This window comes from Anomaloglossus baeobatrachus, chromosome 3 (genome assembly GCF_048569485.1).
Source record: "Anomaloglossus baeobatrachus isolate aAnoBae1 chromosome 3, aAnoBae1.hap1, whole genome shotgun sequence".
In the NCBI taxonomy this organism is placed as follows: domain Eukaryota; kingdom Metazoa; phylum Chordata; class Amphibia; order Anura; family Aromobatidae; genus Anomaloglossus; species Anomaloglossus baeobatrachus.
This window is the reverse complement of record NC_134355.1, coordinates 485,084,107-485,110,936: the sequence shown is the minus strand read 5'-3', so window position 1 is coordinate 485,110,936 and position 26,830 is coordinate 485,084,107. Positions and strand designations below refer to the sequence as shown.

General features: G+C 45.4%; 1 protein-coding gene across 1 annotated transcript in view; it reads right to left on the bottom strand.

Annotated features, from left to right (window-relative positions):
• Positions 1 to 26,830, bottom strand: part of PLD1 (phospholipase D1) — a 364,378-nt gene that overhangs the window by 277,014 nt on the left and 60,534 nt on the right. The window contains 1 exon segment of the mRNA XM_075340618.1: positions 15,108 to 15,189. The gene's annotated coding sequence lies outside the window, so the exon portion shown is untranslated.

Genomic DNA, 26,830 nt, shown 5'->3' with positions numbered 1-26,830 from the left:
CACACCTGAAATCAGTTAAAAGGTGAGAAATTGACTCAATTTTTGCACTGTGTTGTCTGTGTGTGACATAATAAGCATGGTAAACAGAAAAAGGTTGAACATAACTGTCTGAGGACTGTAGAACCAAAATTGTTGAAAAATATCAACTATCTCAAGGCTACAAGAGAGAGAGAGATCGTGATGTTCCTTTGTCCATGGTGCGAAACAAAATCATGAAGTTTACAACTCATGGCACTGTATTTAATTTACCTGGACATGGACAGCAGAGAAAAACTGATGACAGGTTGCAACGCAGGATAGTCCAAATGGAGGGCAAACAGCCCCAATGAAGTTTCAAAGAAATTCAAGCTGTCCTGCAGGCTCAGGGTGCATCAGTGTCAGCGCAAACTATCCGTCCACATTTGAATGAAATTAAACCGACTGGCAGGAGACCCAGGAGGACTCCACTGCTGACACAAACAGAAAAAATCTAGTCTTCACTTTGCCAAAATGTACGTGAGTAAACCAAAATCCTTTTTGGAAAGCGCTTTGTGGACAGATGAGACCAAGATAGAACTTTTTGCTAAAGCATATCTTCTGTTCTGTTTGCTGAAAACAGAATGAGGCCTACAAAGAAAAGAACACAGTACCTCAAATATGGTGGATGTTCAATGTTCTGGGGTTGTTTTGCTGCCTCTGCACTGAGTGCCATGACAATGTGCATCATGAAATCTGAAGATTACCAAAAGATTTTGGGTCGTAATGTAGTGCACAGTGTCAGACTACTGAGTGTGCGTCCTAGGTCATGGGTCTTCCAGCAGCACAATGACCCCAAACATATTTCAAGAAGCCCCTAGAAATGGATGGAAGCAAAGCGCTGGAGTGATCAGAAATGGTCAGAAATTAGTTCGGATTTAAATCCCATTTAACACCTTTAGAGAGATCTTAAAATTGCTGTTGGGAGAAGGCACACTTCAAATATAAGAGACTTGGAGCAGTTTGCAAAAGAAGAGTGGTCCAAAATTCCAGTTGAGAGGTGTTACAAGCTTGTTAATGGTTATAGGACGCAATTGTTTGCAGTCATCTATTCCAAAGGGTGTGCAACCAAATATTTCGTTGAGGGTGACTACAATTTTGTCCGGCCCATTTTTGGAGTTTTGTGTGAAATTATGTCCACATTGTCTTTATTTGTTTCTATTTATTGCACTTAGGGCGGCTTTGCACACTACGACATCACAGGTGCGATGTCGGTGGGGTCAAATCGAAAGTGACGCACATCCGGCGTCACTTGTGATGTCGTAGTGTGTAAATCCTAGATGATACGATAAACGAGCGCAAAAGCATCGTTATTGTATCATCGGTGCAGGCTCCGACATTTCCATAATGCCGGTGCCGCGACAGGTATGATGTTGTTCCTCGTTCCTGCGGCAGCACACATTGCTGTGTATAAAGCCGCAGGAGCGATGAACATCTACCTGCCGCCGGCGGCTCTACGGAAGGAAGGAGGTGGGCGGGATGTTTACATCCTGCTTATCTCCGCCCCTCCGCCGCTATTGGCCGCCTGCCGTGTGACGTCGCTACGACGCCGCACGACCCGCCGGCCAGAGCGACGGTCGCAGGGCAGGTGAGTGCATGTGAAGCTGGCGTAGCGATAATTTTCGCTACGCCAGCTATCACAAGATATCGTACCTGCGACGGGGGCAGGGACTATCGAGTGCGACATCGCAGCATCGGCTTGCGATGTCGCAACGTGCAAAGCCCGCCTTAGTCTGTTCTTAGTCTGTTTGTCTTCAGCAAACTCTTTGCGGGCTTTCTTGCGCATCATCTGTAGAAGAAGCTCAGGGACGACAGCCATGCAGACCAATTTGATGCAGTGTGTGGTAATTAGTCTGAGTACTGACCCCAACACCCCATTAACCTCTGCAGCAATGCTGGCAGCACTCATACATGTATTTTGAAAAGATAACCTCTGCATGTGATGCCGAGCATTTGCACTCAACTTCTTTAGTTGAGTATGGTGTAGCCTGCTCTGACTGGAACCTGTCTTGTTAAACCGCTGTTTGGTCTTGGTCACCGTACTGCAGCTCAGTTTCTGGGTGTTGGCAATCTTCTTATAGCCTAGGCCATCTTTATGTAGATATGTAGATCAACAATTCCTTTATTCAGATCTGCAGAGAATTCTTTGCCATGATGAGCCATGCTGACCTTCCAATGACCAGTATGAGAGAGTGTGTGAGTGATAACATCACCTGCTCCTCATTCGCACCTGAGACCTTGCAACACTAATGAGTCACATGACACCGGTGAGGGAAAATGGCTAATTGGGCATAATTCAATTTGGCGATTTTTACTTTGGGGTGTTCTCAGTTTTGTTGCGAGCAGATTTGACATTAATGGCGGTGTGCTGAGTTATAGAGGCCACACCGATTTTACACTGTTATACAAACTAAGCTGTATCAAAATGTCATATCTTCAGAGTTGTCCCATGAAAAGATATAACATATTTACAAAAATGTGAGGGCTTTTGTGATATACTGTATATACTTTTCCCAAATGTCACTCAACAAAATATTGTGAAATGCTAAAATAAAAATACCAACAAAAATAATACATGAAGCATGTCTTATTCTCTCCAAATATGCAAATACCCTCTCTTTGCCTCCTTTGTTACCAGTGCGGCTGTGTCCCCGGCTGGCTACTAAAGTATTTTTTTTCGGAAACCCTGCAAGATTTCATAGTAAAATATATATGGCTGAAATCAAGCAGCTAGTGTGCTATAAACGCTGCCTGTGGCTTAAGTGTGACACCCTGGACTAGCCAGGTAGTTACAGACATAACAACATACACCCCCCCACCCTAGACAGTTACAACAGTCAACCAAAAAACCCTTGTTGCCTCACTCCAGGGTCTGATGTCCACACCAGGTGGGGCGGAGCCAGGCATTTGGCCCCACCCACCGAGGAGTTCACAGGCCTGGAGGCGGGAAAAGAGACAGTTTCATTTAGGAGGTGAAAGTGAGAGGAGTAAAAACGTCTGCGTGTGCCTGGGTAGGAGCCCAGGCACTGACAGCAAGGTTGGCAGACGGTGGTGGCCGTCTGCAGGAGTTAGCGGAACTCTGCAGAGTTGGGTGTTGGCCCGCCGGTACCGAACCGGGGAGCAGAGTGAAGCTAAGCACGCAGGCAGGGCCATCGGACCCCGACCAGGCTTGGAGCCGCCGACAATAGTCAAATCCGAGTGTGACAGGAACCCCAGGGGTTTCCCAACAACCAAGACCCGACAGAAGGCAACAGTCCACACCGTGAGGATATACAGCCACCGCCATAGGCTAGAGATCCAAGGGCCAGCGCCTGCGGGCAAAACGGGCTCCTACGGCACCTATATGCCGGGGAGCGGACTACCGGTGGGCAACCACAGGAGTCAGAACATTCTAAAAGGTGCAGGGAAAGACAGCCACCATCAGCCGTCCGGGGAGAGCACAACAACACTGCAGCCGGCTGCGGGACCCATCCATCCGGCCATTTGGTTTACCAAAGACTCTGTCATTGATTGTCTGAGTGAGTACACCAGTGCCATCCAGCACCGCGCCACGCTGTCCTTGCAACCCTGCACCCCCAGCCATCCAGCCTCCCTGTTACACCACCGGGCCCCGGGAACACCAACCCCTACCCACGGAGGGGACAACATCCTAGCTGCTCCCTACCATCTCTCCCGGGATCCCCGTCACCAGCAGCAGTGGTGCCATCATCACCACGTCCCATGGGTGGCGTCACAAACTCTCTTCCCAAACAAACCATCCCTTTTCACTCACGGGTGAGGAGCGCTGCTCGAGTCCCCGGGTCCGGCCCACCACTCGAGCCACCGAGCAGCAGCAGCAGAAGTCCCGGACCCGAGCGTGGCGAGCGCGTCCCCTCCGCCCGCGACATAAGCAGCATGTGTCAGCTGTCAGGTTTCCTTTAAAGCTTTGACAGTAATGAAGTTAAAATAATTGATTTCTTGACTCACTTGACTGGCAACTTTATGAATGTGATACTTTATAAGAGAAGGAAGTGATAAGATAAATTACACCTTAATATGAGTAAGAGTTTCACCATATAAATGCAACCTCTGATGCATAATAGTCACGTCTTTTATCAGTGTGCTATATTATTCTATGTAATTCTGCTGACTATAATCATTAACATAGAAACGGTACATATAGAAGAGTCAGACTTCTGCTCTGCTGACATGATGGTCTTAGAACAGATTTGTACTCTGCATTTTTTAGCACTTTTTCTGAGAACTCTGTGCCTCTGTTATTCTTCCTAAGCATATTGATAACTGAATGTGACACTGAATGGCGTATTCCTATACACCCCGACACTGTAGGGTAAGGTCAGACTGAGTGAGTGGCTGCCGTTATGCACCCCTGACAAGTCCAAGAGCAACAGAGGTTAGGTGCTATTATGTTTTCCAATTGCTTATTTCAATGCAACGTGGCTACTACTCGCACACTCTGGCTTTACATATCCACACAGTGGCAAAATGCAGCAGATTTTCCGCCTGGTATTTCCTTGTGGAAAATCCGCTTGTTTTAGGTCTCAATTATAAGTTTGTGTGAATTTTACCATCAGTGCAAATGTAACTACTTTTTACTCAGGTGTCATCCTAGTTGCATCTGTTTTTTTCACCGAAGAGGTAAATTGTTTCCAAGCCGAAAAAGACCCCAAGGAAGGCCAAATTATTTTATTAAAGATCACTAAGTAACAAATCTGTGAGATATTCATGCAAAATGGAAGCAAATCTGAAACCTTCAGATTTACATGCAGGTTTCACTGAACACCTCATGTCTTCCTCGAAATTATACCCCTTACCTGGAGTAGTCTCAAGTTTGGAATTTATTCCCAATTGCTTGGAGTCTGAACACTGGGACCCCCACCCATCTTGAGAACCAGAACTGTGTGAATGGAGAATGGGTTGATCATGCTCACTACCGGTCCATTTATTTTTAAAGGGAATATATCACTGTTTTTTCTACCTCATCTAAGAGCAGCATAATGTAGGAAGAGAGATCCTGATTCCAAGGATGTATCACTTAGTTTACTTGGTGCAGCAGTTATGACACAATCAGAGATCTTAGCTGTAACATGTAGCAGAGCTCAGAAAGCTAACCCAGCCCACACCACAGCTTTCTCTGTACATTGCTAATTGTTGACAGTGAGCTGCTTATCAGAGGCGAGGGTGTGGTCAGATGACCACCTATGTAGTTGTGGCGCACCTGAGGCTTCAGTTGCCACAGGGTACTGCACCTCACTTAAGGTGCGGTATTCATCCTGGGTAAGGAAGAAGTTAATCGTTGGTGTTTCTCACATTCACAACCACACACAGTTAGGTGCTTTCCCACCGGGGAGGTTGGCCTGGGGAAGATAGGGGGTGGCCAACACGAAGCATGGGACTTTCCAGGTCACTAGGACAACCACCTGGGGGGCAGGCACCACTTGGGGAAAAGAGGAAGGAGCATCTTCACACATAGTCAGTCAGCCCCGGGCACAGCTAGGGGTGAGGAGCACAGTCGGGACTTCAGTCCAGGCATATTCTCTCTACCTTCACACTTCTGGGAACACCACAGGACTCGTGGCTTGAAGCATGCTGCTTAGCCCGGGTTCTCTACAGCTACTGGGGATTCCAGGGTCTGTGGCGAGTGCAGGAAACACTCGCAGCCTGGTTGCCTCCGAACTACCCGGGATCAGCTGGGGCCCATCACGGTGGAGACCGGTACCCTGAGGCTGCATTGGAACTGTGAGTAAAAAGACCTGGACCCACAGTAGCTGACGCATCCTCATATTGCCATCGCCGTCGCCCTGCGCTTTGGCGCCAACGGCCAGTACAGTCCCTCCTCATCCTCCCCGGGGCCCGCTTCACCTGTGGGGAGCAGAACCACCTTCGCTGTGACACTATCAGCCCCGGAGACATTACCCGCAGCAGCAGCTAATCCCTGGCCGCATTCCACAGGTGGCGTCACGAGACAAACTGCCATCCCTCATCATTCTCCCTTTTATTGTACGCCTCGGGGCCATGAAGCTGGGCAGGGCCACCCCAGACTCGACATCATCGGCCTGGCGATGAGTAAACTTAACCCCTTGCCCCGTGGGTGCTACATAGTCCGGGCAGTGATAATCTCCTGGTGATAAATCACTCATTGTATAAAAACAACAGCACACAGCATAAGTGACACATCCCTGAAATCTGGGCTCAGCCCCTACTTCATGTGGTCGTACGATTATATAGCAAAAACCTGCTGTCAGATTTCGTTTAATGTACTGTTGGAGATAGCTGATTGTGCTGTCCATGGTTGGTCTTTGGCACTTCCATAGAAGTAAATGGAGGGGAAGTGTGCATGGTCTACTACTACAACATTCTTATTAGGGATTGGTGGGGGATCTCCTATACTTTAGGTAAAAGATAACTTCCAAACTATATTCAATAAATAATTCATGATTCTTTGACTAATTCAGAGTCTACTAATCGATCCCCGGGATTTGTACTCACAGCTGTCTCCATAATACACAATGAATCGTATGCCAAGTAAGGAAATCCAGTTAGCTGTGGTTATGGGGGTGAAAACAGTTTGATATTGAGAAAAATTAGATGACAATCGTCAGACTGGTATGAGCTGACCAGAAGGATAAAGTTGGTCTAACTGTGCTTGTCAAAATTGATGTAGAATGGCCAAAGCAGCGAATGATGACACCAAGTTTTGTGGTTATAAAGGGACTGGGCTGATGAAAACTCTGAACCTTAATATTTTAAATATCATCATTGAATCTTTTATAAAAGAGAATATAACTCATTGGTAAAGGTGACTGAGTAATGTACAGGGACTTGAATCGCCCCATGAACAAATTTGCGTAACTAGGTTTGAAACGCGTGCCCATAGCACAGCCTTGTCACTGCCAATAGGGTATCCCTCCAAATTAAAAACCTTGTCTTGTTATAAGATTCATAGATGATCTATTTTTTATTTGGATAGGGACATCACAAGAAGCACAACTCTTTGTAGATCATTTAACTATGAACCCGTGGGATTTATAATTTGTTTTCTCCACATCCAATATACAGTGGTTTAAGAGTAACTTGGTTTGAGAGCGTTTTGCAAGACAAGCAAAGCTTTTTACAAATTTGTAACTTGGTTTAAGAGCAATGCTTTGCAAGAAGAGCAAATGCTCACCGTGCTCACGTCTGGTTCTGTCCTTTAACCACGCTCTGACCTGCTCTGGAGGTAACTTTCTGTCCATATGTACAGTATACTATACACAGTATACCATTGTACAGTACAGTATATAGAAAAAGTCCAGCTCACCCAATGGAGACGGCTAAATGTTTGATCGGTGCATGGAAAAGAAAGCAGGATCCCTCTGCAGCAGGACGTAGTGTAGAAAATTATCCAGCATCCAGATCATTAGATTGGTTAAAAATCAAATTTCCTTTATTCCAAACTGCATAAAAACATAAAATTCTCCATCATGATGAAGAACGCATCACAAGGCGTGTAAGGTGGACGCGTTTCGGACAAAAAACTAGTCCTTAATCTGAGACAACACATAATACATCTGAACACATACTTATAAAAGGAACCACAGGAAGTCATGGAACAATCAAAGCTGAACAAGGCCACCTGATATGCTGAGTAATGAATTGTAGTAACCCTTACAAGACACTCAAAATTTCGTTTCTAACATTCATGCCTGTTGGAGTTCTACTTTGTAACATTAACATCCATTTTGCCTCACGGCGCAATAATAAATCATTTAAATCTCCACCTCCCCTCAGTGTCTGCACTTTCTCTATTGCATTAACTCTAAAGTGGCTCAAATCACCTCTATGTATATGCAAAAAATGACGGGAGGCGGCTGATAAACTGCGTGTGGTGGTGTGACCTACGTCATAAACGTGCTCCGATATGCGGCGTCTTAAAGTTCGTGAAGTATTCCCCACATACTGGATATTGCAATCCGTACACGTTATGACATAGATCACACCAGCAGAACCGCAGTTCATCAGAGACTGAATTTTAAATTCCTTTTTTGTAACAGAGGAAACAGTTTTGTCTGTATTCCACATGAATCTGCACAGCCCACAGTTTTTCTGGCCGCATTTGAAAGACCCACAAGTGGGTAGCCAATTCCTTGCAGTTATTTCGTTGCCCAGAGTGTTTTTATTTTTGTTCTTTTTGGAGTGATCACTAGGGGACACCCTATTAGCGATAGTTTTATTCCTCCTAGACACGAATTTGACTCCGTTTTTTAATATGTTTTTTAACGTGTCATCTACATATAAGATCGGCAAGAATTTTTTAATGATATTAACAATCCGATAAAAATCGGTACTGTAGCTTGTTGAAAAAACAATAGGCATATGACCTTCAGCAAGAGCAAGGGTTTTTTTGGTATTATTTCTGCTTATTTTTAAATAATCCTCTCTAGTTTTCTCATCCGTTTTTTGTTTAGCTCTCTCTATATTTTTATTAGAATAGCCCCTCTTCTTAAAGCGCTCACCAATAATCTCACATTGTTTCTCATATATATGGGGTGCAGTACATGTTCTCTTCGCCCTTATAAACTCCCCCGTGGGGATGTTAACTATTACATGGCGCGGGTGACAGCTGGTTGCATGTAATAACGAATTCCCTGCTATTGTTTTTCTGAAAATATCACAGTCAATTTTCCTTTCCTCCAGGTTTGCTGTCAGTAGAATGTCCAAAAAAGGGATTGTTTGAACACTATACTGATATGTAAACCGTATATTGCATGGATTATTGTTAATGTAAAAGGCGAAGCTCTCAATGTCGGCCACTTCACCATCCCACACGATTATAACATCATCAATAAATCTCAAAAAAAGAAAAATATTGGCAGAAAAAGGAATGAGAAAACTAGAGAGGATTATTTAAAAATAAGCAGAAATAATACCAAAAAAACCCTTGCTCTTGCTGAAGGTCATATGCCTATTGTTTTGGGGAATACTTCACGAACTTTAAGACGCCGCATATCGGAGCACGTTTATGACGTAGGTCACACCACCACACGCAGTTTATCAGCCGCCTCCCGTCATTTTTTGCATATACATAGAGGTGATTTGAGCCACTTTAGAGTTAATGCAATAGAGAAAGTGCAGACACTGAGGGGAGGTGGAGATTTAAATGATTTATTATTGCGCCGTGAGGCAAAATGGATGTTAATGTTACAAAGTAGAACTCCAACAGGCATGAACGTTAGAAACGAAATTTTGAGTGTCTTGTAAGGGTTAAGGCCCCGTCACACTAAGCAACATCGCTAGCAACATCGCTGGTAACGAACAACTTTTGTGAAGTTGCTAGCGATGTTGCTGTGTGTGACATCCAGCAACAACCTGGCCCCTGCTGTGAGGTCGTTGGTTGTTGCTGAATGTCCTGGGCCATTTTTTAGTTGTGTCTGTCCTGCTGTGAAGCACAGATCGCTGTGTGTGACAGCGAGACAGCAACAACTAAATGTGCAGGCAGCAGGAGCCGGCTTCTGCAGAGGCTGGTAACCAATGTAAACATCGGGTAACCAAGAAGCCCTGTCCTTGGTTACCCGATATTTACCTTTGATACCAGCCTCCTCCGCTCTCACTGCCTGTGCTGCCGGCTCCTGCTCTGTGCACATGTAGCTGCAGCACACATCAGGTAATTAACCCGATGTGTGCTGTAACTAGGAGAGCAAGGAGCCAGCACTAAGCAGTGTGCGCTGCTCCCTGCTCTGTGCACATTTAGCTGCAGCACACATCAGGCAATTAACCCGATGTGTGCTGTAACTAGGAGAGCAAGGAGCCAGCGCTCAGTGTGCGCTGCTCCCTGCTCTGTGCACATTTAGCTGCAGCACACATCGGGTTAATTAACCTGATGTGTGCTGTAACTAGGAGACTGGGGGCTGGTCACTGGTTGCTGGTGAGCTTACCAGCAACTCGTGTAGCCACACTCCAGCGATCCCTGCCAGGTCAGGTTGCTGGTGGGATCGCTGGAGCGTCGCAGTGTGACAGCTCACCAGCAACCTCCTAGCAACTTACCAGCGATCCCTATCGTTGTTGGGATCGCTGGTAAATTGCTTAGTGTGACTGGACCTTTACTGCGATTCATTACTCAGCATATCAGGTGGCCTTGTTCAGCTTTGATTGTTCCATGACTTCCTGTGGTTCCTTTTATAAGTATGTGTTCAGATGTATTATGTGTTGTCTCAGATTAAGGACTAGTTTTTTGTCCGAAACGCGTCCACCTTACACGCCTTGTGATGCGTTCTTCATCATGATGGAGAATTTTATGTTTTTATGCAGTTTGGAATAAAGGAAATTTGATTTTTAACCAATCTAATGATCTGGATGCTGGATAATTTTATACACTACATTGTACAGTACAGTATATACTATACAGCATGTCTATCAATTTGCATTTGTGGATACAGTATTGTACTTTGTTATTGCTAACCAGTGCAGCACATTGCTTATGCTGTACCTCTCGCACACCAACAATTTTATTATAAGCTAACGTGCAGTTTAATTTGTTTTATATGCTTTTACTGTACTGTACAGTATTTTGTATTAGTGTACTGTAATAATTTTATATGAAAACAGTACATTATTTTGTATTACTGTAATAAGTTTGTATAAATGCAGTAAATATTTTTGGGTTGTGGAACAAATTGTCTGTGTTTCAATTATTTCCTATGGGAAAATTTGCTTTGATATAAGAGTAACTTGCTTTAAAGCGCACACTCCCGGAACCAATTATGCTCGTAATCCAAGGTTTCACTGCATAGTTCTTGGATCTAATAATCTTTAAAGATGGCCAGGGGAAGATTTATACTGCCACCAATTTTAAAAATGTTGATGTTAACATTTACAGTATGTAGCGTTTTCCAATGGCCACTATCCTAAATGGCTAAAAAAAATATCCCTTATGCCCAATATTATATACAGTACTAGAAAAAATATCCAGTATAACAAAAAACTGTACATGGGATGATAACGTTATCAAAGAAGCCTGGATTTTAACAAAGAGGTTTGAGGATAAAAAGTAATTAAAAGGAAAATCTGAGAGATACGAACAAACGCAGAATGAAATTAAATCAAAAGGATTGTCTTAATGGAGGGACTAGAAATAAAGATGGGGAATGTAATATCAATAACAAAGTTAAATATAGTTTTATTACCACGTTTAACCATTCTTATAAAATTATAAAAGGCATTTCTAATTAAATTCTGTCTGATAATAAAAAATGATCCATATACAAAATATTATATTTGAAGGAGAATGAACCTAAAATATTATATTGCACCTTGTTGGATCAGATTCATCAAATCCCTCAAGATGACATGTATTGGAGCTCTCACTATATTACGATCAATTGGGTTTTATTGTTATGGGGGGGAACAAAATGTAAATGCAGTACATTGATCCAACAAGGATGCAAAGAATTCCAATCAGTGGTTACAGGAGAGATTTTTCATATTACTCAAGGGTTGAATTGTGATAGTAGCGATGTAATTTATTTATTACAGTGTAAATGTAAACTCCAATATGTAGGGAGAACTATTCAACCTATACATAATAGAATGAATATACATAGGTACAATATTTGTAATGGGATTCTTAACCATAATCTGTCAAACCACCTTTTAATGAAACATCAGAAAGACTCCCGTAATTTAAAATGAACAATAATAGAACATATAGCGAGAATATCCCCAATCACTCTGAAAAACTCATCAATAGAGAATCCTATTGGATTTTCAAACTTTCCACTTTCTCACCGGATGGTTTGAATGAAAGTATTGAAAACACAAGAGACAACAAAAATGTTTAAACTTATGGAGGATCTGTGATTGAGGTAAATGAATGTAACAATAATCCAGCTGCTTATTGCTCACTCTAGATTTGTGCAATATATGTTTAACATTTTTTTTATTTCATGTAATAAGTAAATATTCAATTTGTTATGTCGCCACTGAAAGCTATAAAAAGGTCAAGGGTGACTTCCTGTTATTATAGACGTTGTCACGCTCCCGGTGTCCCGACACCGCTCCCTACCCACTGATCCAGCCTCAAAGTCACGGCACCACTCCGTATCCACTGATCCGGTCTCACCATCACAGCACTGCTCCTTACCCACTGATCCGGTCCACTTGCCCGCTGGTCGCGGCCGCTGTTCCCGCTCGTGCTCCCTTGCGTCATGTCCAGGCCTTCTGTGGTTGCCTCTGGCTCCTAGGCTTCTGGTATGTGTATAGGGCAGGGCCGCGCCCACTCACCTTGTCTTATAGGCCCAGCATACCTGGAACAGGATATGGCTGATACAGGTGCAGGGTATATAAGACTTCCCTTTCCATGTGGGCGGGGCCTGATCAACGTGTTCCCAGAGCTAGGTGCTCAGGTCCCCTTGTGCTTTGTTTCGTTATTAACACTGTCTCATCTGCAGAGTCCGCCCACTGGTCCTGACTATTGGTTCTCCAGGAAGTGTCCCGGTGACCGTCTGCTGAGGATCCCGCCATCTTCCGTCAGCCTGCACCCGTCACCGATTCCTGACTGTACCTGGTGCTGCAGCCTGCATGTCTCGCTGGACCCGGACCCCGTCTGCTGTTCCTACCCGGCACCTGTACCCGGTTCTAGTCATCCGTCCTGCCTATGGTTCCCTTTCGACTCTTGCAGACTTCTCTAGGACTTGGACGCCGTACCTCCCGTGTTCCGGCTACCGTGCATTTAGGCCCTCTGGCGGGGTGACCGGACATTCCCTGTATAGGGGTTAGCTCCGGGTTGCCTCTCTGGAGGAGTCCGGTGCACGGCCCAGTGAATCCACATCCAGGACGTTACAGACATGATGAAGGAGTCGGATTGATTCCATAACGTGTAGCTTAATAAAGGAATTTTACTTCGCCTTTCTGGATCATTATTTTCCCTTGACAACGCTCTTAAGATCCATGATTTTTCCCAATCTTGCACTTCTTGTTTTAGTAACAGCACACCAAGAGAGACCAGGAACCAGTGGACGCAGCGGCAACACTATGGGGATCTATCTTTACAATAAACAGTGTTGTGCCTGCATAGCATAACTAGTCTAGGCGAGCTCAACAACTTTTATTAACAAGATATTCTTGGTTGATTCACACAAGGAGCGCTTCTTTTTTCTATTCTTTTCATTACATTGGAGGCACAGAGTGGAATAATGATAAGCAGGCATAGTGGGAGATACCAACTACCTGAACTCTCAAATGGTGTCCCGCCACCATGAGTCAGGCTAAACCACTCAGTTACATCATAGGAGTGTGGCGGATAGCAATGGAAATCTTGTGCTCAAAGAAAGAGAAACAGCCAGTGACTGCAAAGGGAGGAAGGCACCGGATCTAGGAGATGTGATTAACAGCATGAATGCTGTTGTAGGTGGAACGAGGCTCCATTTGTAGCCCAGCTGTGTGCGCTGAGCTGCAATATCTGTCTGTCATTGCTACTTACAGTGTGTTTTGCTACTTACAGTGTTCAAAGTCCAGCATGGAATAAATTGCCGGTTGCTACATTCTGCACACTGTAAGTAGGGGTGAGTGCAGCTCGGGCACTAGAGCTGCAGCACTGACTTCTTATATTGATGAAGTCAGGTCAGGCATCCGGCATTGTAGTAATGATGTCTGACACATGCAAGAAGAAACTGCCCACATTTTCAACAATCGCAATGTGAGCTATCATTAAAGAGGTTGCACAGGCTTTTCACGAAATTCTGCAGGCTATGCAAGTCAATTGAGCAAGATCACACAGGACTAGTCAGAATGTTGCTGAAATATGCATATTGCATACTTGCGGTCACATGACTGCTCAATCTCACCACTGACATATGACATAAGAGGATCCTTACAGTATGCGCTGTGCGCACTGTCAAGATTCAAAAGTCTGCAGTTACATAGAGAGAATTTTTGGGAAAAGCCCAGTTTTCATGTCAAATGTAAGCAATTGCTGCCTATGGTGTGTAAAAGTTGAAAACATTTTAAATCCTTTTTCAGATTTGACACTATTAAAAAGGAACCTGTTATGCCTGATAACACTAATAACCTGCAGATATACGGTTAATCTACAGATTAATAGCATTATGAAAGTGCCCGGCTGCTGTATGGAAAGTGCGCCTCCTTGGAGAAAATTCATTTAATCTTTCTCAGGAGCCGCCAGCTTTCAGTCATATTGGCGGTGCCAGTTTCTGCTCAGTTCACAGTGCGCAGCAGTTGTAAACAAGCTCTGGCACTTTGACTGACAGTCGTCTGAGTAATGCAGCAATGCTTACAGTATAGTGAGCGGTGACTGTAGCGGACTCAACATTAAATTTCCCCCAGGTGCCGCACTTTTAGTACAGCAGTCGGACATGTTCATAATGCTATTAACCTTCAGAATAACCCTATATTTGCAGGATTATAGCATTATTGCATCTACGTTTACTTTATTCCTTTTCAATATTTAAAAAATAAAAATTAAAACATTTATACTTTAAATATATTAAATTGTTTTTTTCTTTTCTTTTTTTTTATAATAAATTCCTTTAAAGATGTTAATACACATTAGATACAAACAGTTTGATATTCACCAACCACTGAATGAACGATCGCTAGGTGAACGATTGTTACTCAAATCTGGTTATATACATTTTAGCTCACATTGGTCATTACAATTGTTCATTCATCATCCAGTGTCATTGAACATGTACAGACACATTGAATAATCTTTCTAGGAATATTCTTTTAAAGATTCTTAACTTTTTGATGCAGCAAAAGATATTTCATACGTCTATGGAACAAAACAATCAAATACAGACAACCACATATGATGACAGTCAGATGATGACGGTCTGTGATATGCAACCTGAAATATTTGTTGGTTGTTTAATTTTATTGTTTAATTTAATTTTTATGTAAAAATAATCAGTTTTCATCAATTTTATTTTAATGTGTGTAAGTACATTTAACTTAAAAAAAGTGACTAATTATATATCATAAACATAAATAAATTCATTGATTTTCGAGGTTAATAATATTATCAGAACACAATGTATTTGAGAACAGAATGTCCTGATAAGAATATTCAAGTATCATTACCAGGTAAGGGAACTTACCTTACTAAGAAATAGAAGTCTAGTCTGAACGCAGTAGCCTTTTTATGTGATGATCACAAGAGTTTTTTTTCACTGCATAAATCTAAAAATACAAATGTCCAATAATTAGTAACATTACTCAATAAATTGTCATCAAATTATAAATCTCACAGCATGCAATGCAAGTGTCTACACTGCAGAATTTACTAGATTGAGGTCTTTGAGTTCAAGCTGAATTTTCTTGCTATATTTCAAGAAACTTTAAAAACTTCAGAAATGACTGAAACGGTCTCCAATTTCTATCGGGGTCCTACTTAGATCTACACTAGTGGCATCGGCTTGAAGCCATTTGAAGACATGAAGCGAACAGGGCCCTTGTGCGAGAATAGTATATAGACCCAATAGCTCATCATACTGCACAAATCCACCTGTTGTGGATATCAAAATGGACCTCCTTAGTTTTTGGGCCCCTCTGCGACTGCACAAGTTACACTAATGGTATGTCTGCCCCTGCTTGAAGGGTAGCAGACCTGAGGCCTTAGGCTATGTGCGCACGTGGGCGTAATTCAAGCAGTTACGCTGTGCTTTGTAGCGCAGCGTAACTGCATGCGTCCTGCGTCCCCTGCACAGTCTATGGAGATTGTGCAGGGGCCGTGGGCACTTGGCGTTTTATAGCGCAGCGCTTCGGCTGCTGCCGAAGCGCTGCGTTCTAAGAAGTGACATGTCACTTCTTCCGTGCGCTTTGCCGGCAGCTCCTGCTCTGTCTATGGCAGGAGCTGCAGGCAGAGCGCATGGAATCGGCTTTTTTTTTTTTTCACTACGGACATTTCTGCAGCGATTTAAAGCGCACATGTGCTCTTCAGATCGCTGCAGAAATTTCTGCAGTGACTGTACGCAACGTGCGCACATAGCCTAATAGATATGGCAGAACTGTGTTACAGAGACTATCAGCACATAATGACTGTCGAAACCAAGCACAAGCGCTCGTGCGTCATGGCAGGGCTAATCATTTAAATACACCTTCCCACCTGATTGTTTTCTCTCAATCTACACACTCCCCTCTTCTTTGATTGACAGCTCTGGCTTCATAGAGATTATGTAGGGTGCATTATATTATAAAAAGGACAATGGGAAGTACATTATACTATATGGAGGACTATGGGGAATGCATTATACTATATGGATGTCAATGTATGTAAAGTGCTATGGAATTAATAGCGCTATATAAATGAATAAAATTATATTATTATTATATGGAAGTCAATGTGGGGTCCATTATACTATATGAAAGGCTATGTTGGGGCTATTTGGAGGGCTATGGTGGAGGCCATTATACTACTTGGATGGCTATGTGGGGGCCATTATAATATTTTGAAGGCTATGACAAAGTCTTTATACTTTATGGAGAGCTGTTTGAGGGTCACTGTACTGTATGCAAGCAATTATACAGTGTGAATGATTGTGTGGGGTCTATCCTACTGTGCAGAGAGCTAATTGGAACCTTTTATAAGTGTGGAGTAGTGAGCAGGCCATTATACTGTATGTAGGCCCATTGTACTGCATGGATCGCTGTGTGGGGGTTATAGTTTTTTATTAAACGGTGTTGGGGTCACCATACTTTGCTGGGGCAGTTAAGGGGTGTACACTAGGATCATCATACTGTGAGTGGGGAGGTTACTGTTGAAAAATTCACTGTGAGGGTATTATACAGTGTTTGTGGGGCACTTTTCTTGGCACCATACTTTATTGGTGCAATTAAATTGGAATCTATGAGCTTCAATAGGAGAATTACTTTGAAAGGGCTGAAAAACTGTAACATATGCTATTATGTGACCCAGACAAATAAATATATATTTTTTTTAATATTTTTTTTTTTAGGGTGGGATGGCAAGTAGATCTTCTGCTATGGGGCCCCAGATTGACATCTGAGCAGTGCTGAAGTTCAATAAACATTGGTCCTGGCACACAACAACCATTCCTGTCTAGTAAAAGTTGAACTTTACCTTAATTGCAAAGTTTAAAGGTGTGATTTCTCCTATATAGACAAATGATAAACCTAAGCTGTGAGTTCTGGCAAAACCAGCTTCCAGTTTTTCCACTAGCATGCTATAATTAGTGTGGGTGACACACGAAGGCTACTCTCTATGTGACCTGCCCTTAGTTTTGTGCTAAGGAGCAGTACAGAAATATATAATATCGCTATGATATATAAAAGAAACTGAATGCTACCAAATACAACCCAAGAATATTTGGGATATCCAGTAATTTATCAATTATAGATATTTCTGATGCGCCATGCAGGATTCAGATGCATTGATGCCTTCAATGTCTCTTGTACATTTCCTGACTGAATTATTTTGACTATACAAGGCCTCATTTAGATTTACAATTTTCACGTTGTGTTCTATCCATGTTTTCTGCAAACAAAACACATACCCATTATGGGATGTATCGGTTTACATGCTAGTGGTGTGACATGGTCCCCAGCAATAGATAATATGCCTTGTCTATATGGTAATCTATTTTTTTGGCTTTAACCTGTGATTTTATACATTTACACAATCAAATGTTCACCTTTTATCTTTTATGTACAAATTGCTGATACTATGTCATACTTATCCTACAATAAAACGAGTTTAAAAAAACCCACATACCCATTATAGTTTATGGGCATGCTTACATTTTTATTTTTTGCTGACTGATTGCCCGAACCTTCCCTCCCCCCAAAAAAAATTCATGTCTGGTTTTTTTTTAATCCCATTTGCCAATCACACTCTCCTATTCAAGTGAATGGGATAGGCTGGAAACACATCTATGTGTGTAAAATCGGTCCGACTGGGCTGAAAAAAACTCGGCTGATTTTAGTTCACGTTAGGTGCGAGTGCAACGCAAGTGATGATTTTGAATAAATTATTGATTTTGCTCGCGTGTGCGACGCATGTGTGTCGCATTTGCGATGGTAGTTTCCTACAACATCTTAACTAGATAAAAGTGATTACACATGTCAGTTAATTTACCTTTGGAAATGTGATGTCACATTCATCTGTTGAATATTTAATGAGCATAGTCCCTGCCACACTCGCAAATGTGAACGCTGGTGCGCGTGTGTGATCCTACTTTTAATCCACTTCCATAGGGAATCATTGAGAAAAATGGTTCGAGAAACTCGCAAAAAATCGCAGATGAGAGCTGAATCATTCACTAACATGTGTCCGATTCCAATGAGAGATTTTCTCGCATTGCTCTACTGCGAGAAACTCGCAAGTGAGAAGCAGCCCATAGTGAAAGAATAGCACTTGTACACATCCTTGTTTTATTTGAGTGCTGTCCACATGCACACAATGAAGATTTAGTCAGTTTTTTACCTCAGTATTTGTATGCCAAAGCCAGGAGTGGGTATAAAAATACAGCAGTGGTGCCCATGCTCCTATTATACTTTTTCTCTGATTGTTCCACTCCTGATTTGGCTACAAATACTGAGGTAAAAACTTCACCAAATATCCAAAGTGTGCATTTCGCTTAATGAGTAGTGAAATGTTACAGTCATTGTTTTTTTAGATGCCACACTAAGGCCATGTGCACACATTGAGTATTTGGTGAATTTTTACTTCAGTATTTGTAGCGAAAACCAGAGTGGAACAATCACAGGAAAAGTATAATAGAAACACGAGCACCACTTCTGCATTTTTTACCCACTCCTGATTTTGGCTAATAGTGAGGTAAAAACTCACCAAATACTCATGTGCACATGGCCTTATGGTGAAAACAGATAAAAAATGGTTAAAAATCGAATCTAGTTCAATAAAGAAAATTACCGTAGATATTTTCCCTTCCCCCATAACAGCACCTGAGAGACTGAAAGAGTGGGCTCCACCTCTATCACTGGATAGGAACCCAAGAGCACAAAATAAAAATGCAACTCCTACTTCCACCTTCATGTGGTTTCCTGTCCTCAGGATGTAGGAGACTCGAGCACGTGGCTGGAGCAGCTGTGAATCATAGAACGCCATACGGTGTTCTGTAGCAACCTTGGAAGAATGACAGTGATTACAGGAGCCCAGTTCTTGTAGCCTGAGTGTGTGGCTTGCAGCTTGGGCATGTGGCTTGCACCCAGGGGAGTGTTTAGCCTTGCAGCCTGGGCATGTGGCTTGCAGTCTGGGCATGTGGTTTGCAGCCTAGGCATTAAGCCTTGCAGCCTGGGCATGTGGATTGCAGCCTGGGTGTTTAGCCTTGCAGCCTGGGCATGTTGCTTGCAGCCTGGGTGTTTAGCCTTGCAGCCTGGGCATGTTGCTTGCAGCCTTGGTGCTTAGCCTTGCAGCCTTGGTGCTTAGCCTTGCAGCCTGGGCATGTGGCTTGCAGCCTGACCATTTAGCCTTGCAGCCTGGGCGTTTCTCTATTAGGTACTGTCACTTAGTTGATTAAAGAGCTGGTTTTGTCAACAGATCCTGTGGTCTCATGTTTAGTGTATTGACGCCTCATGTCTTGTCAGTTGGACCTGCCGCCTCTTGTATGGCCTCATGTCAGCATGTTGGGCCTGCCATCTCACGTCTGCCCTCAAGACCTGTGTGTTGGGTTTGCTACCTCATGTTTTGTGTGTTGGGCCTGCTGCATGGTGTGCGAAAGGAGAGCAGGTTGAGAGGGAAACCTTGTTTCTAAGGAAGGGGGAAGATGTGACCCCTGGTAAAACCAACTGCTGGCCCCTGGCTCCCCTGACGTCACTAGATAAGTTCTACACTTATATGCTGATCAGGATACATAGTTCCTGGCTGACACTGAAATAAGCTCTAGGTAGTGACCGGACGGGATGAACACTGGCTAACCTCACTAAGATCTAAAGAACACACCGGGAAAACAAACAAGGGAATGCAAATGGACAACTTATATACAAGATGACTTTGGGAGAAAGACAGCAACAGTGTCAGCTATTATCACTAGAGATGAGCGGACCTGTGGAAGTTGGGGTTAAGCGGGTTCAGCTGGACTTCAGATAAAGTTCTGAACCTGAAATCGACGTGAACCTCATTGGAAGTTGCTGATTGGACAGTTTGGCTCTGCGCCCACATACATCCCAGCCATAAAAAGAGCACTTCTCTTTATATGGCTGCACCCAAGCTCCAAGCAACATGCCCAGGCTGCAAGGCTAAACACCCAGGCTACAAGCTAGTCACCCAGGCTGCAATCCACATGCCCAGGCTGCAAGGCTTAATGCCTAGGTTGCAAACCACATGGAGGGTGTTTGTTTTTTTTTTTTTTAAACACACTACATCCAATAACGCTGATTTTACCTCCAGTTCTAGCCACTCAAACACTGCAAGTGCTTCACATTGGGCCGAGCACCGAGCGTACCCGAGCACAAAAATATTGAGGGCAATGGTGGGATTTCGGGACTAACAAATTGACTGAAATGAGGTACAGAAGCTGGGGCCATAGGTAAGAGCCAAAATGGTTATAACTGTATATCTGCATTTTGTTATAGTTCACAGTTGCCTCCTTATACCTCAACCACTTTCATCCACTAGTGATGATTTTGGGGATTTTTTTGCAAGTCTTGTCCAGTAAACTTTATTTTCTGGCTTTGATTTTTTTTTTTCTACCACAAAAACATCCTCAATATGCCATGTGGTAAAATATCCTAAGAAGAAAATGTCGCAGGCGGGGAAGGACGCCGCTGCGCTGCGCTCGCTAACGCTCGGGTCCGGCACTGCTGCAATGGCTGCTCGGTGGCTCGAGCAGTGGGCCGGATCCGGGGATTCGAGAGGCGCTCCTTGCCCGTGAGTGAAAGGGGGGCTGTTTGGTTTGGGGATTTGGTCCGTGACGCCACCCACAGGTTGTGGTGAGGTTGGGCACCACCGCTGCTGGTGACGGGGATCCCGGGAGCGATGGCAGGGAGCAGCTGGGATGTTGTTTTCCCCCTCCGTGGGTAGGGGCTGGTGGTCCCGGGGCCCGGTGAGATGATGGGGAGGCAGGGTTGAATGGGTGCAGGGTCGCTTGGACTGCGCAACGCGGTGCCAGACGGCACGGTAGTACTCACTCAGCCACAAAGGTACGCAAAGTCTCTGGTAAACCAAACGGCTGGATGGACGGGTCCCGCAGCCGGCTGCTGTGGCTTCTCCTGGACGGTTGGTGGTGGCTGCCTTTCCCTGCACCTTTATGTATGTTTGGTCCCGATGGATTCCCACCGGTAACCCGCTCCCCAGCGTGTATATGTGCCAGAGGAGCCCTTTTGCCCGCAGGCTCTGGCCCTTGGAACTCTAGCTGTGGCGGTAGCTGTATTTCCTTCTGTTGGTTGGACGGTTGCCTTCAATCGGGTCTTGGCTGTTAGGAAACCCCTGGAGTTCCGGTCACTGACGGATTTGACCTCTAATGGCGACTCCAAGCCTGGTCGGGGTCCGTAAGCCCTGCCTGTGTGTGCTGGCTTCACTTTGCTCCCCGGTTCGGTACCGGCGGGCCACCGCCCGTCCCCGGTCCTACGGTTCCGCGTTGATCTGCCTCTCCTGCAGACGGCCACCACCGTCTGCCAACCTTGCTCTTAGTGCCCGGGCCACACACCCGGACACCGTCAGTTTACTCCTCCACTCCTACTTCACTCCTTCACTTCCCCAACTGAACTCTACTCTCAACTGACTTCCTTTTCCCGCCTCCAGGACTGTGAACTCCTCAGTGGGTGGGGCCAACCGCCTGGCTCCACCCCACCTGGTGTGGACATCAGCCCCAGGAGGGAGGCAACAAGGATTTTGTGTCTGACTGATGTGCCTGTCTCAGGGTGGGGGGTGTATGTTGTAGTACCTGTGACGACCTGGCTAGTCCAGGACGCCACAAGAACGGGCAAGTGTTTTGCAAAGTTTATAATACTGTATAACCCTTTATTGACAGAAAATACTTGCTAGCATAGCCAAAATAATTTGTTCTGTTTTTGCCTTCCCACTTTAACCTTTGTCAGGCTGCATAATTTTACAACGTTAACAGCGACCTTTTATTTCGGAAGGGGGTGGAGATATTTTATTGAAATTTAGCCAATATATTCTGGACCAAAACTACAGAGATGTCACGAAATTTCAGCCCTCTACGGCTTTTGTAAAAAAAAATGTATTGCAATTTTAAAACGGAATAGTTACAATTGTACCTACTCAGCCGGACGAAGGTTAAACAGCAAAAATTATTTTATTTTTTTACATAAATACCCATATGAGGTTCTGCGTTTGTTTTTTATTTTGCACGATGATCTATTTTTTTTTTTTCAGCTTTCATTTTGTTAATATTTTCTAGTAACTTTATTAAAACTACAGCTTTTTTTACTTTTAAAATGTACTGACATATAAAGATACTTTAATTTACCAGAACATGAATTATGACTGATAAGGAAAGAAGGGAATTTTGTTACTTACCGTAAATTCCTTTTCTTCTAGCTCTTATTGGGAGACCCAGACGATTGACGATCGGGTGTATAGCACTGCCTCCGGAGGCCACACAAAGCAATTACACTAAAAAGTGTAAGGCCCCTCCCCTTCTGGCTATACACCCCCAGTGGGATCACTGGCTCACCAGTTTTAGTGCAAAAGCAAGAAGGAGGAAAGCCAATAACTGGTTTAAACAAATTCTCTCCGAGTAACATCGGAGAACTGAAAACCGTTCAACATGAACAACATGTGTACCCGCAAACAAACCAAAAATCCCGAAGGACAACAGGGCGGGTGCTGGGTCTCCCAATAAGAGCTAGAAGAAAAGGAATTTACGGTAAGTAACAAAATTCCCTTCTTCTTCGGCGCTCTATTGGGAGACCCAGACGATTGGGACGTCCAAAAGCTGTCCCTGGGTGGGTAAAGAAATACCTCATGTTAGAGCTGCAAGACAGCCCTCCCCTACGGGGAGGCAACTGCCGCCTGCAGGACTCTTCTACCTAGGCTGGCGTCCGCCGAAGCATAGGTATGCACCTGATAATGTTTGGTGAAAGTGTGCAGACTCGACCAGGTAGCTGCCTGGCACACCTGTTGAGCCGTAGCCTGGTGTCGTAATGCCCAGGATGTACCCACGGCTCTGGTAGAATGGGCCTTCAGCCCTGATGGAACCGGAAGCCCAGCAGAACGGTAGGCTTCAAGAATTGGTTCTTTGATCCATCGAGCCAGGGTGGCCTTAGAAGCCTGCGACCCTTTGCGCTTACCAGCGACAAGGACAAAGAGTGCATCCGAACGGCGCAAGGGCGCCGTGCGGGAAATGTAGATTCTGAGTGCTCTCACCAGATCTAACAAATGTAAATCCTTCTCATACCGATGAACTGCATGAGGACAAAACGAAGGCAAAGAGATATCCTGATTAAGATGAAAAGAGGATACCACCTTCGGGAGAAACTCCTGAATGGGGCGCAGCACAACCTTGTCCTGGTGGAAGACCAGGAAGGGAGCCTTGGATGATAGTGCTGCCAGCTCAGACACTCTCCGAAGAGATGTGATCGCTACCAGAAAAGCCACTTTCTGTGATAGTCTAGAAAGTGAAACCTCCCTCAGAGGCTCGAAGGGCGGCTTCTGGAGGGCAACTAGTACCCTGTTCAGATCCCATGGATCTAACGGCCGCTTGTACGGGGGTACGATATGGCAAACCCCCTGTAGGAACGTGCGCACCTTAAGGATCCAGGACTCAATGGCCACACAGTCAGGTTCAGGGCCGCAGAATTCCGATGGAAAAACGGCCCTTGGGACAGTAAGTCTGGTCGGTCTGGGAGTGCCCACGGTTGGCCGACCGTGAGCTGCCACAGATCCGGATACCACGCCCTCCTCGGCCAGTCTGGGGCGACAAGTATGACGCGGCTGCAATCGGATCTGACCTTGCGTAGCACTCTGGGCAAGAGTGCCAGAGGTGGAAACACATAAGGGAGCCGGAACTGCGACCAATCTTGCACTAGGGCGTCTGCCGCCAGCGCTCTTTGATCGCGAGACCGTGCCATGAAGGTTGAGACCTTGTTGTTGTGCCTTGACGCCATTAGGTCGACGTCCGGCACCCCCCAGCGGCGACAGATTTCCTGAAACACGTCTGGGTGAAGGGACCATTCCCCTGCGTCCATGCCCTGGCGACTGAGGAAGTCTGCTTCCCAGTTTTCTACGCCGGGGATGTGAACTGCGGATATGGTGGAGGCTGTGGCTTCCACCCACGTCAGAATCCGCCGGACTTCCTGGAAGGCTTGCCGACTGCGTGTCCCCCCTTGGTGGTTGATGTATGCCACCGCTGTGGAGTTGTCCGACTGAATTCGGATCTGCCTTCCTTCCAGCCACTGCTGGAAGGCTAGTAGGGCAAGATACAGTGCTCTGATTTCCAGAACATTGATCTGAAGGGTGGACTCCTGCTGAGTCCACGTACCCTGAGCCCTGTGGTGGAGAAAGACTGCTCCCCACCCTGACAGACTCGCGTCTGTCGTGACCACCGCCCAAGACGGTGGTAGGAAGGATCTTCCCTGTGATAATGAGGTGGGAAGAAGCCACCACTGCAGAGAGTCTTTGGCCGTCTGGGAAAGGGAGACTTTCCTGTCCAGGGATGTTGACTTCCCGTCCCATTGGCGGAGAATGTCCCATTGAAGTGGACGCAGATGAAACTGCGCAAACGGAACCGCCTCTATTGCCGCCACCATCTTCCCGAGGAAGTGCATGAGGCGTCTTAAGGAGTGCGACTGACTTTGAAGGAGAGCCTGCACCCCAGTTTGTAGAGACCGCTGCTTGTCCAGCGGAAGCTTCACTATCGCTGAGAGAGTATGAAACTCCATGCCAAGATACGTTAGTGATTGGGTCGGTGACAGATTTGACTTTGGGAAGTTGATGATCCACCCGAACGCCTGGAGAGTCTCCAGTGCAACATTCAGGCTGAGTTGGCATGCCTCTTGAGAGGGTGCCTTGACCAGTAGATCGTCCAAGTAAGGGATCACAGAGTGTCCGTGAGAGTGCAAGACTGCTACCACTGCCGCCATGATCTTGGTGAACACCCGAGGGGCTGTCGCCAGACCAAATGGCAGAGCTACGAACTGAAGATGGTCGTCTCCTATCACGAAGCGTAGAAAGCGTTGGTGCTCTGTAGCAATCGGCACGTGGAGATAAGCATCTTTGATGTCTATTGATGCTAGGAAATCTCCTTGAGACATTGAGGCAATGACTGAGCGGAGGGATTCCATCCGGAACCGCCTGGCGTTCACATGCTTGTTGAGCAGTTTTAGGTCCAGAACAGGACGGAAGGAGCCGTCCTTTTTTGGAACCACAAAAAGATTGGAGTAAAATCCTCGCCCCCGTTCCTGAGGGGGGACAGGGATCACGACTCCTTCTGCTCTTAGAGAGTCCACCGCCTGCAGCAGGGCATCTGCTCGGTTGGGGTGTGGGGAGGTTCTGAAGAACCGAAGTGGAGGCCGAGAACTGAACTCGATTCTGTACCCGCGAGACAAAATGTCTGTTACCCACCGGTCTTTGACCTGTGACAGCCAAATGTCGCAAAAGCGGGAGAGCCTGCCACCGACCGAGGATGCGGAGGGAGGAGGCCGAAAGTCATGAGGTAGCCGCTTTGGAAGCGGTTCCTCCATTTGCTTTCCTGGGGCGTGAGTGAGCCCGCCAGGAATCTGAGCTCCCTTGTTCTTTCTGAGTCCTTTTGGACGAGGAGAATTGGGCCTTGCCCGAGCCTCGAAAGGACCGAAACCTCGACTGCCACTTTTTCTGTTGAGGTTTACTTGATCTGGGCTGTGGTAAGGAAGAGTCCTTACCCTTGGACTGTTTTATGATTTCAGCCAATGGCTCACCAAACAGTCTGTCTCTAGATAATGGCAAGCTGGTTAAGCATTTTTTGGAACCAGCATCTGTTTTCCAGTCCTTTAACCACAAGGCTCTGCGCAAAACCACAGAATTGGCGGACGCCATAGCGGTACGGCTCGTAGATTCTAGGACAGCATTGATAGCATAGGTCGCAAACGCAGACATTTGCGAAGTTAGGGACGCCACTTGCGGCACTGCTGGATGTATGATAGCATCCACCTGTGCTAAACCAGCTGAAATAGCTTGGAGTGCCCACACGGCCGCGAATGCTGGAGCAAACGACGCGCCGATAGCTTCATAGACAGATTTCAACCAAAGGTCCATCTGTCTGTCGTTGGCATCTTTAAGTGAAGCGCCATCCTCTACTGCGACTATGGATCTAGCCGCAAGCTTGGAAATTGGGGGATCCACCTTTGGACACTGGGTCCAGCGTTTGGCCACCTCAGAGGGAAAAGGATAACGGGTATCCTTAGAACGTTTAGAGAAACGCTTGTCTGGATGAGCGTCGTGTTTCTGGATCGATTCCCTGAAGTCAGAGTGGTCCAAAAAAGCACTTAATTTACGCTTGGGATACAGGAAATGGAACTTCTCCTGCTGTGCAGCTGCCTCCTCTGCAGAAGGGGCTGGGGGAGAAATATCCAACAGTCTATTAATTGCCGATATAAGGTCATTAACCATGGCGTCACCATCAGGGGCATCCAGAATGAGAGGGGCCTCAGGATTAGAATCCTGATCACCGTCCTCAGTCTCATCACAGAGAGACTCTTCTCGTTGAGACCCTGAGCAGTGTGATGACGTGGAGGGTCTTTCCCAGCGAGCTCGCTTAGGCTGCCTGGGACTGTCATCTGAGTCAGAGACTTCAGCCTGTGATGCTTGAGACCCCCTTGGAGCACGGATTAGTTCCAACTGAGGGGGACCGGAGAGCATAGACACAGCAGTGTCCATGGTCTGAGTAACTGGCCTGGCCTG